This window comes from Lycium barbarum, chromosome 6 (assembly GCF_019175385.1).
Source record: "Lycium barbarum isolate Lr01 chromosome 6, ASM1917538v2, whole genome shotgun sequence".
Taxonomy (NCBI): domain Eukaryota; kingdom Viridiplantae; phylum Streptophyta; class Magnoliopsida; order Solanales; family Solanaceae; genus Lycium; species Lycium barbarum.
In genome coordinates, this window is record NC_083342.1 from 127186004 (window position 1) to 127196374 (window position 10371).

The 10371-nt window shown below is 34.2% G+C and overlaps 1 long non-coding RNA gene across 1 annotated transcript; it reads left to right on the forward strand.

Moving 5' to 3' along the window:
- The first annotated feature begins 6623 nt into the window (after positions 1 to 6623).
- On the forward strand, positions 6624 to 9724 carry LOC132600176 (uncharacterized). Its single transcript, XR_009567149.1, has 3 exons — positions 6624 to 6823; positions 7788 to 7838; positions 9145 to 9724. It is a non-coding gene; the product is annotated as an uncharacterized LOC132600176 (long non-coding RNA).
- Positions 9725 to 10371: the final 647 nt, after the last annotated feature.

Below are 10371 nucleotides of genomic sequence, written 5' to 3' on the forward strand. Positions count from 1 at the left end.
TTGGAATTATACTAGTCAAAACTATTTTTTTATGAGAAATATGTAAATTGTTGGAACTCATTACTTAATTAATTTACTGCACAGTTTTTTGATAAGCTTTAATTGATTTCAATCATTAGGTTATTAGCAATAATTAGGGGTAATATGATAACTTTTCATTCTTTTTTTGACTCCTTAATAGGCGTGTCAAGTCCAGGGGCGGACCCATGTGTAAAGTTTGGGTGCTCCGGCACCCATTAAACTTAATCACGGAGTGTATAATTGTATAGAAAATATAAAAGAAATAGATATAAATAGTTAATAGAGCACCCCCGAACTCAAAATTCCTGAGTCCAGCACCCCCGAACTCAAAATCCTGGGTCCGCCTCTGGTCAAGTCAATATGTGATAAGTAAAACTGGATGGAGGGAGTAATAACTTTATACTAAATTTACATGATGGATTTATCGATTGTAAAAATGTTGTCGTTCTTGACTAGCTAGGAATTAATATTTGTGTCGGAGACTATCACGAATATTATTCACTATAAGCTCAATTCAACTCCAAAGTAGTACCATATTTACCTACCATTGTTGACTTTTGGGGATCTTTTGGTTAGATGGATTGGAGAAATAACTCTTTGCATAAGATATAGTAGTGTGTTTGGTTAGAGGGATGAAAAGATAATACTCCCTCCGCTTATAATAAGTGATTAAACAAAAAAGAAGGTAATAGTATTTTCTCAAATTTGCAGGGTCTAATAAATGATAATTCCTAAAAAGTTTTTTAACACATTTTAAATGTTTTTCTATGAGTAGATTAAGGTAGTAGTCAAATACCCCACTTATTATGGACCATAAGGATTTCCATAATTGATGTAGTGTTTGATTGTCCATATTTATGAGAAAAACAAATCCCTGTACAATATAATGTAACTTATTATTGACAATGTTATATAGCATTAGCACCCACATTAAGTTATGCGAAAATTTGTATAAGATTAACTTTATGCCGGATAAATTTGGAACAAAAATATACTCCTACATATAAGCAGTAAAAAGATTAGAATAAAATAATATTTTTGAACTAAAGTAAATTCCTACATAGCAATTCGTATAACAATCTTATAGGGTTCGATTACGCTACATAAATACAAGAAAACGACCAACATGTGTTGTGGTGTGATGGTTGGAGTTCCTCCAACCTTAATCATAATAAGCCTCGGGTTAGAGTTTTGGAAATGGCAAAGTTCTGTTGGGAGCATTGCCCCCAAAATAGGCCCTGCGACGCGCGATTCAAATTTAGTTTGACCACCGGACATGGATGAGAATTATAAAAAATAAATCACAAGAAACACAGTCTTTGTACAATGACAATGCAGATGGTGCAAGAAGTTAATGCATAGGCAAGTCAACAACACAGAAACAAGAAGCAATTTTGGCTGTTTCTGATTTTACTAGGTGTCTTTTACCCTTATTGCCCGTTACACGCTATGGATCCAACCAAGTTAAATTACTCTCTTTTCTGTTTTTCCTTTTTCTTCTGAGGATGTTATTATATGGGAAGTCAAACTGTTTTTTGTTTCATTATAATTTTCTCAAATTTATTTTGAATATTTTGAATCATTAACTTTATTGATTTGAAGTATTTTTGTGTAGTTTTCGAATATTTAAATTTTATTACAAAATAGCTAAAGAATCTATGCCCGAATTTATACTCACAATTCAGTAATTTTAACTTTGTACTCCAAGCCCCTTCACATAAATTGGGGCTGGGGGAGTACTATTCTACAATTATTGTCCTATTGAATTTTACCATTAGCATTTTCCATGAAAAAAATGCATGGTCCTAATTTAATCCTTACAGTTCTGTAGATATTTTTGAAAATTGATACTCCTACATTAAACCTGTGGATGCCCTTAGGGAGAAAGATATTGTGTATGCTCATATTTAGCTTTTTCTTCTAGGAATATTATATATATATATATATAAACTGGGAGAAGCCATTTGAGAATTGAGAGTATAGTATGTTAAAACTTGCTTAGCTGATCTAAGTGAATGCAGTTTCAAACAAATTGTAGAAAGTACTATACTTAAGATAAAGCTCAACAAATATCCACATCTTGATGACGACTTTTAACAATTATTATGATTTTTGAACATATAACTTTGACTTGCAGCACGTTCTATTAAGTATTAATCATGAATATATTAAATAACAATCCAAATTTTAAGCTTTTAAAAAATTCCTATATCATTAACAATAATTTAAAGTACATGACGATTGCTAATAATAGGAAGTATGTTTTTATATTCCAATGGAAAGGTTTGATTCACATATCATTTCCATGAAATTATATTTTTGCTTACCCAAGCTAAATTTTGATAAAGTCTCAGAAGGATGTTGTCAGCCACATATTATTCTTGGCGGTAATATGAAATTAGTGAGATTAAAAACTAAAACCCGTTAAAATAATATTTTTCAATGGCCTTTCCCTTGGCTTAATGGGTAAACTCATCTACTCAAACTCAATAATGTAGAAAATATTGATTTGACATACAAGGAAAAAAAATAGATTGGACTAGACATCAAATTATGAAAAAATTCTCAGGTACGTACGTTAGCCTTACATATAATAAATGTGAGTTCAATTTTCATCGTCTATTTTTTATCTTCTTTCCCCCTCTCACAGAAGACTTGACATTGTTGGAGCACACATTCTCCACAAACAAATGCTCCAGTAGTGTAAGGTGTTATACGTAATCAGTGGCGGAGCCAGGCCTTCGGGTGTGGGTTCGGCCAAACCCAGTAGCTTTTATCCAAATCATATATTTGTATTAAATTTTTGTTAAATATGTATAAATTATTAATTAAGAACCCAATAACTTTAAAAAATAAGAACCTCGAACCCACAACCTTCGGATCCTGGCTCCGCCTCTGTATACGTTCGACTACAAAATACAAGCAGGTTTGTACAAATAATAGAGCAATACGTGATTTAATACTACAACTAGTTTTTTTTTTTTAGTTCTTAATTTAGTTATAAGTAACTTTTTCTTTTTGTAATTATATTGAATTATGACATGCCGTCAGCAAAATGTTTAAGTAGGCGTTTGGCCATCAATTTTCAAATCATGGGCGTTTGGACATGCGTTTTTAGTCATGGTTTCAAACCTCAAATCATCCAAAAAAACATGATTTGGGGTTTGAAACCATGGTTTTAACTTTTTTAAATATAAAATTTAACTCATAAGTTTATATTTTATAAAAAAAGACCTATAAGTTGGTAGATATTTTTAACAATTACCTCTATCAATCATTTACCAATCTCTTTAACTTCCACCAAATTTTATTTATGTCTACCAACCTTTTAATTTATATATGTCTACCAATTTTATTTATTGAACTAAAATTTGATGAATTGATGTTGTATTTTTAAAAAGGTCTTCTAGTATTAATTTTGAGTCGGTTGTTATGAATTATGACTTGCTCATTTGGTAATATTGCATAAGAATAGAGAATGTTTTGATAATTTTTACAACTTATCAAGTTTTTATTTTTATAAGAGAAAATATTCTTTAAAATATTCAAATTATATATTCAAACATAATTTCAAACTATAATTTTAAATCATGTCCAAACGAGGCTAAGGCAAAACAATTCAATTTCGTGGTGGGTAGAGGTGGGGCTTCATTCAACAAATAATTAATAATTTTGTTTTAGGTAAGCATTGGTCCCCACGCCATTGGTGATTGGCCTGCAGAAGAGAAAAAAACAAAAAACAAAAAAGACCCATCTCTGATTCCATACAAATGGATTCTTGTTTTTAATTGATACCTAAAACATCCCTGTGCAATCAAGAAATCAAAGTAAAACCCTATAACTACCCCTTTAACCAAAGTTTTGAATTTTTTTTTGTCATTATCGTGAATAAAGTCCACCTTCTTTGCTAGTATTTCGGTGAAACGACTCAGAGATAAAGTCTTAAACATTGCTTAAACAATGATATATATACAAACAATTATTATATCTCAATCTCAAACACTAATATATGAATATTCACTGATCATATCCTCCATTTATATTTATTCATAAATGATGTTATGTGTAACTCCACTTGATTTACAGAACTAGGATTACTCCATCTATTCATACATGGTGTTGCAGATTGAAAAACTGAATTTTCCCTTTTTATTTTGTTTTAGAGGCTTTCTTGGAGTACATTTGAAGTTCGAACCTGCTTACATAATTAATTAGTTTAACTCGGCCCGTTATTTATAAATGACGTTGGCATCGGTGCAAATCAAGTCAAACCTTAGTACTACTAAATTATTGGAAATAAACAGTAAGATACTAATATTAAATTCACAAAAATAAAACTCCCCAGTGTTACATTAACAATTACAGGTTTCTGATTGGAAGATTCCTAAATTATAGAATATTCAATGAATATAAGACCAAAACCAGACACCATTTTTTACCCCCACCTTGTGGAATATTCAATGATGACGCAAACCAAGATCAGAGTCGATTTTCTGTGATTCACCAAAACTTGAAAAAGACAACTCGGTTTTTTAAAATAAAAAAAATCCTTATTTTATTGAAACAACAATACTTATGAAACCCAAACCAACTTCTTTGATTAATAATTAAAATAATTAGGAACTAGAAATACATTTCACATCAGCATTGAAATATGAAAAGGACCTATCTCATCCGGCTCTCTTATTTGCAACACTATTTCAAAAGAAAAACAAAATACCATAACTAGTTGAAATGGTATATTGGACTAGGCTATATGTGGTCCTTACTTGTGAAAATAATAATTAGGTAGGTTTCATCATGTTAACTGTGGATGATGGGATCTATGTGACATAATTTTGTGTAGAAATAATTTGATGAGGTGGCCTATGCTTAGTAGAAGTTGTTTAAGAGAATGGGATTACTTACATGAATTGCAATTCTGGGCCATGAGATATCCCAAAGTGTTACTAAACTATGACAGTGATTGCATCATAAAAATGGTCGTTTGCCACTAAAATAATGTCAAATTAGGTTAACCACTTCCTCTCGTCGTTCTTGAAAATCCCCTTGATGGCTTTAAATTTTCTCCGAGTCAGTATTTATGGAATTGGGGCTTTAATTATTTGTCTCTTCATATGATCTTGGACATTTATCACATTTTGAATTGAGTTATTTAAGCCTCAAATTCGTCTTTTTTATCATAATATCAGGACTAACTCATTCATTGCTTGCTTGATGTTGGGAGTGCGTGGGTGTTGAGTCCCATATTGATAGGCAAAAGGGTGGAGTCATAGTGGTTGTTGCGGGTTCTGCAGAACCCAATAACTTTCGCTCAAACTCTATATTTGTGTTAAAAAATTCATTTAATATATTTAGATAATCTATCTAGAATTCAGTAAACAAAATGAAGAATCCATAAACTAAAAATTTCGGCTTCGCCTCTAGATAAGGACTTGGATCATTTGCCTCTTCGTATGGTTTTGGCAATCATCATCTTTTGAGCTAGATTTTTGGGTTCCTCAGTTCCACCCTAAACGTACGGTGTTGAGTCCCACATAGGTTGGCGCTTGGATCATTTGTCTTTCCGTATGAATTTTGACAATCATATTTCTTAAGATAGATTTGGGGTTGAGTTAGATCCAAAATCAATTTTTTATAAAATATAAAAATAGTGCCTTCGCCCAATAATGCAGCATAGAAATATAATATATACTTGAACACGAATTCTAATAACTAGGGGTGTACATTGACCGGGTTGGTTTTCTTTTTTCAAATATCAAACCAAACCAATTGTGTAGGATTTTTAAATCTATAAACCAAACCAAACCAACAAAAGTCGGGTTTTTCAACCTCGGGTTTTTCCTGAAAAAGTCTTCATACAAAATATATAACTTTTACTTCAAATGCTTCCTTAGTCCTAATAAGATACAACTACATAATTAAGGTGTTTTTTAAGAAAATAACACAAAATGTGCGATGAGTGATGTATTGTAATAAAATATTCAACAAAAAGATAAGAGAAAAGACATGTTTTAACCCCTAAACTTGGTACGAAAACTCACTTTAGCAACTAAACTTAACTTCTATTTATTTACCCCCCTTAACAACTTACGTTTCAATTATTTTTCACCCTAAAAAAATAATACTGTTATAGCCCGTATTTCATACGTACGAATGATTTGAAGAAGTCGTGGAATGTTGAGGGCAAGATCGTTTTCCAAAATTATTTTAATGTGCAAGTAGGTTATGAAAAAGACTAAGGGCGAAAAGGGAAAATTCACAAAATAGCCCGTGGTAATATTATGGAAGTCTAAGGGTAAAATGGTAATTTCATAAGTATTCAAGAAAATTCTTTAAATTTGCAAGATGGACGTGTGGCATGGGTGGAATGTGCTCACATTTGAATTAAATGGGGGGCTAATTGTAAATTATAAAAATTCCAAGGACAAAGCTTGCACAAGAAGACATTAGTCTTCTTTGACTAATTAAGAGAAGTTTCAAGAAAATGAAAGAAAAATCTAGAGAGGGAGCATGTGCCCCTCACATGCATGTTACATATATATATATATGAGGGGGAGGTCATCATCTTATTGAAGAGAAAGCATGCACAAAAAAAAAAAAAGAAGGGGAAACTATAAAGGCCTATTCGGCCATGGAGGAAAAATATGGGGTTTCCAAATTTGATCCCAAAAATTATTTTCTTCATGTATTCCTACTAATTCAAGGATGCTCTCCAACATGGTTTGATTGTTGAAGCAAGAGAATTACTCTTTGGTGAAAAACTCCAATTTTAGCTAAGTTGAGAAGTTGTGAAGGAAAGGTAAGAATTCATCTCTTTGTTATATTATGGATGGTTTGTGAGTATTATAGTGTGTGAAAATGGATGAGATTCATGAAATGCATGCATGTTGGTTGTGGCCGTGTGGGTGGTTGAGTTATGTAGAATTGATGAATTAATTTTACTTAGTACTATAATTGTTGTGGTTATAGATGGTTCATGCATGTTGTGGTATGTTAAAGTGAATGAAACTCATGAAAATATGTAGTGTGTATGTGGGCCGTGTATGTGTGACTTGGTGTAGAGAAAATAGACTAATTTTATGTAATGTGTTGGTTGTTGTTGTAATGTGTAGAAACGAATAAAATTCATGAATATGGTGCTTGTAGTTGTGGTGGCCGAATATAGTAGTGTATGTGGAAGTGATGAATTAATTTTATTTAGTAGCTTGACTATTGTGTTGTGGATTCCATGATGTAAAATGAGGATTTGATGACTTGAAATGAAGTTGAAATCATTGTGGTGTCGTTGTGGAAATAAATGTGACACTAACATGAATTCTTATAATTGTATGAATGATAGTATAATACGTAGTTGTTGGTGAAGTTCATGAATTTAGAAGGAAGAAATGTGTTGTCATTGCCTTGTTGCATTTTGGAGATTTCGGGTAAGGTGGCATGTTGGCTAGACTAATTTGAGTGTCGAGTGAATTACTTGGAGTGTTCTTGAATATTATTTGAATGGTTTTGGAGTAGTATTTGAATATGCAAGCAATTGTATTGGCTTGGTTGTATGCGGTCGAATTGAATATAATTGTTGGTATTGTTGTTGATAATGTGGCCGAGTTCCATTCTCGGGTTTGTTGTTGTTGAATTGGGCAAGTTAAACTTTGTGGGATAGAGTAATTACAGGGGAAGTGCTGCCGAAATTTCGGTAGCCAAGTGTCATCTTAAGAATCCAATCCTAAAGCACTAATCAATGTTTGGTAAACATGACCAATTTGTAGATTTTGGCAGATTTGCAGCTTGAATTTGGAGTCGCATATGAGGCGGAAAAGGTATGTAAGGCTTCACCCTTATTTCTATGGCATGTCTTAGACGTATTAAGTTGGATACGAGCCTCGGGGACAACCCTATTCCCCGAAATTCGCACCTAAAGTTTCTCCTTTTTCATTCAGTAGAATTGAATCAGAAATTGTGCAAAATGTTGAAAAACCTTCCTAAACCTCTAGGACTTGCATAACTAAGACTCGACTACCTTGATACCCTCACAAGTAACGCCATTACATGTAACACATGTAAATTTAGTACGCCGCCTCATTTGACCCGAGGTGGGCCCCTTGTTCCGGGTTTTCCTTATTGTTCCGCTTGATTTTCTTTGAAGCAAAATCCAAGGAAAACTTTTGATCCTTATTCCGTTCATCGAATGACAAGTACTGTAACTATGCTAACGAGGATACTTATATGATGACAATGATAATGATGATGATAAGAAAGAGAATATGCCCATGATAAGTACGATAAGAGCGATTCCATGACTAAGAGTCTTGAGCTAAGAATTTAATGTGAATGTGAAAGTGTTATACTAGTTCTTGAACCTCAATTCTATTCCTTAGCTATGACACTAGTTTCTAAAAGACTTCAAAGCATATGAATTGGCGGTTATAATGCCCATGATTTCATTCTATGCTCTCTCTTAAGGCTACTTTTTCGTTGGTAGTCTCACCTTAAAATACTCGTTCCTTCAAGGTGAGACAAGTGACCCGATTATTCCATAATGTAATCGGAGGGTTTCGACCTTACGTCACTCCGATGGACACCTGACTTTCTTTGGGTTCTCATGCATGCCAATTGTATGACATATGAATATGAATGTGAATATGTATATGTATATGTATATGGGAAAGGGGAAGGGCCACTGTTATACCACCACCTGATTCAGCTGGATTTCATCTCGGACGCGGGATGCCCGGACGCGGGATTATGGGAGAGCCGGATACGGCGTCTGTATTTGTGATATTTATATATAATATGTTGGGACACTGTTGGGGACGGGGGTGGGAGAGCTGATGTACTCGGCGTCTGTGAATGTAAATGAATGACACCGTTCTCTGAAATGTTCTGTTTTCTGTATATGTAAATAAGAGACACCATTTTCCTGAAAAAGAAACTAAGCATGCATGATATCTGCAGAAAGGCATTCATATGCACAGGTTACATCTGTCCCAGTATAAGCTCCTTATGTTTATTCTGTTATTGTTCATACTGTATATTCCTTTATTATAGTACTATTCATGCTTTACATACTCAGTACATTACTCGTACTGACCCCTCTTCTTCGGGGGCTGCGTTCATGCCGCGCAGGTACTCCCAGATGATTAGAAGACCTTACTGAAGGTGTTCCAGCGGAGATGGCGAACTCCACTTGTCCCGGAGGATTGCCAAGTCCAAGTATATGCTATGATGTTCTGTTCTATGTTAGAGACTTTGCAGACAGAGTCATGGGTATAGAGTGTCAGCATTGGTAGACGGCTTCACCAGCCGATATGTTATTATGTTTTATGTCACGAGTCTTATATGGTGTCAGATTTTACTTATGAAAAAAAAAATTGAGAACTTACTATGTAATTATTCCTTAACTGATACAAGAGTTTGTCTATGTAATAAGAGTCAGCGGGTTCGCTCGACTCCAGATATGGGGTCGGGTGCCCATCACACCCTAGTAAAGTCGGGGTGTGACAAATACCACTCTCACAATGGGAGGTGTATTACACTCGCGCCACGTCATTGCCACGTCAATGCCACATCATTGCCACGTCGTTGCCACATCATTGCCATGTCAAAATTACCAACACTTCATTTTTTGTTTTTCTTTTATTATTTTTTCTCTTTCTCTTTCTTCTTCTTTCTCCTCATCCTCACCCTACTTTTAACAACCACTACGCCGCTGCTACCGTCACCGCCGCTGCCACCACCGCAAAAAAAAATCATTATTATTATCAATCCAAAAAAAATCACCACCACCATCTTTAACCCACATCCACAACCACCACTATCATCTCCTCCAACAAATTTCATCCAACTCCTTCTCAACAATCATTATTATTAGCAAACTCATTTCTTGCATAACCATTATTTCATAACTTTATTTTTGAAAGAAAATAAAAATCAAAATCAAGAACCACCATCTTTAACCCACATCCACAACCACCACCATCATCTCCCCAACAAATTTCATCCAACTCCTTCTCAAATTAGTCCCACTTACACTTAAATTCGTCCAAATTGGTTGTTTTGGTTGTTATTGTTGGCCATTATTAGTATTATTATTAGCAAACCCATTTCTTCCATAACTTTATTTTTGAAAGAAAATAAAAATCAAAATCAAGAAACCAAAAAATGGTGAAAATGAAAAGAAAAGAATGATGAGAATATATATAGAGAGAGAGATTTGTGACGAAGAAGAAGAAGCAGCAGCTGGGGGGGGGGGGGGGGGGCTGTGGAGTGAAGAAGAAGAAGCAACTGGGGGGGCTGTGGCTGGGGGGCGAGGCTGTGGCGAGGGGGGGGGTTGCGGGGCTGTGGAGTGGGAAG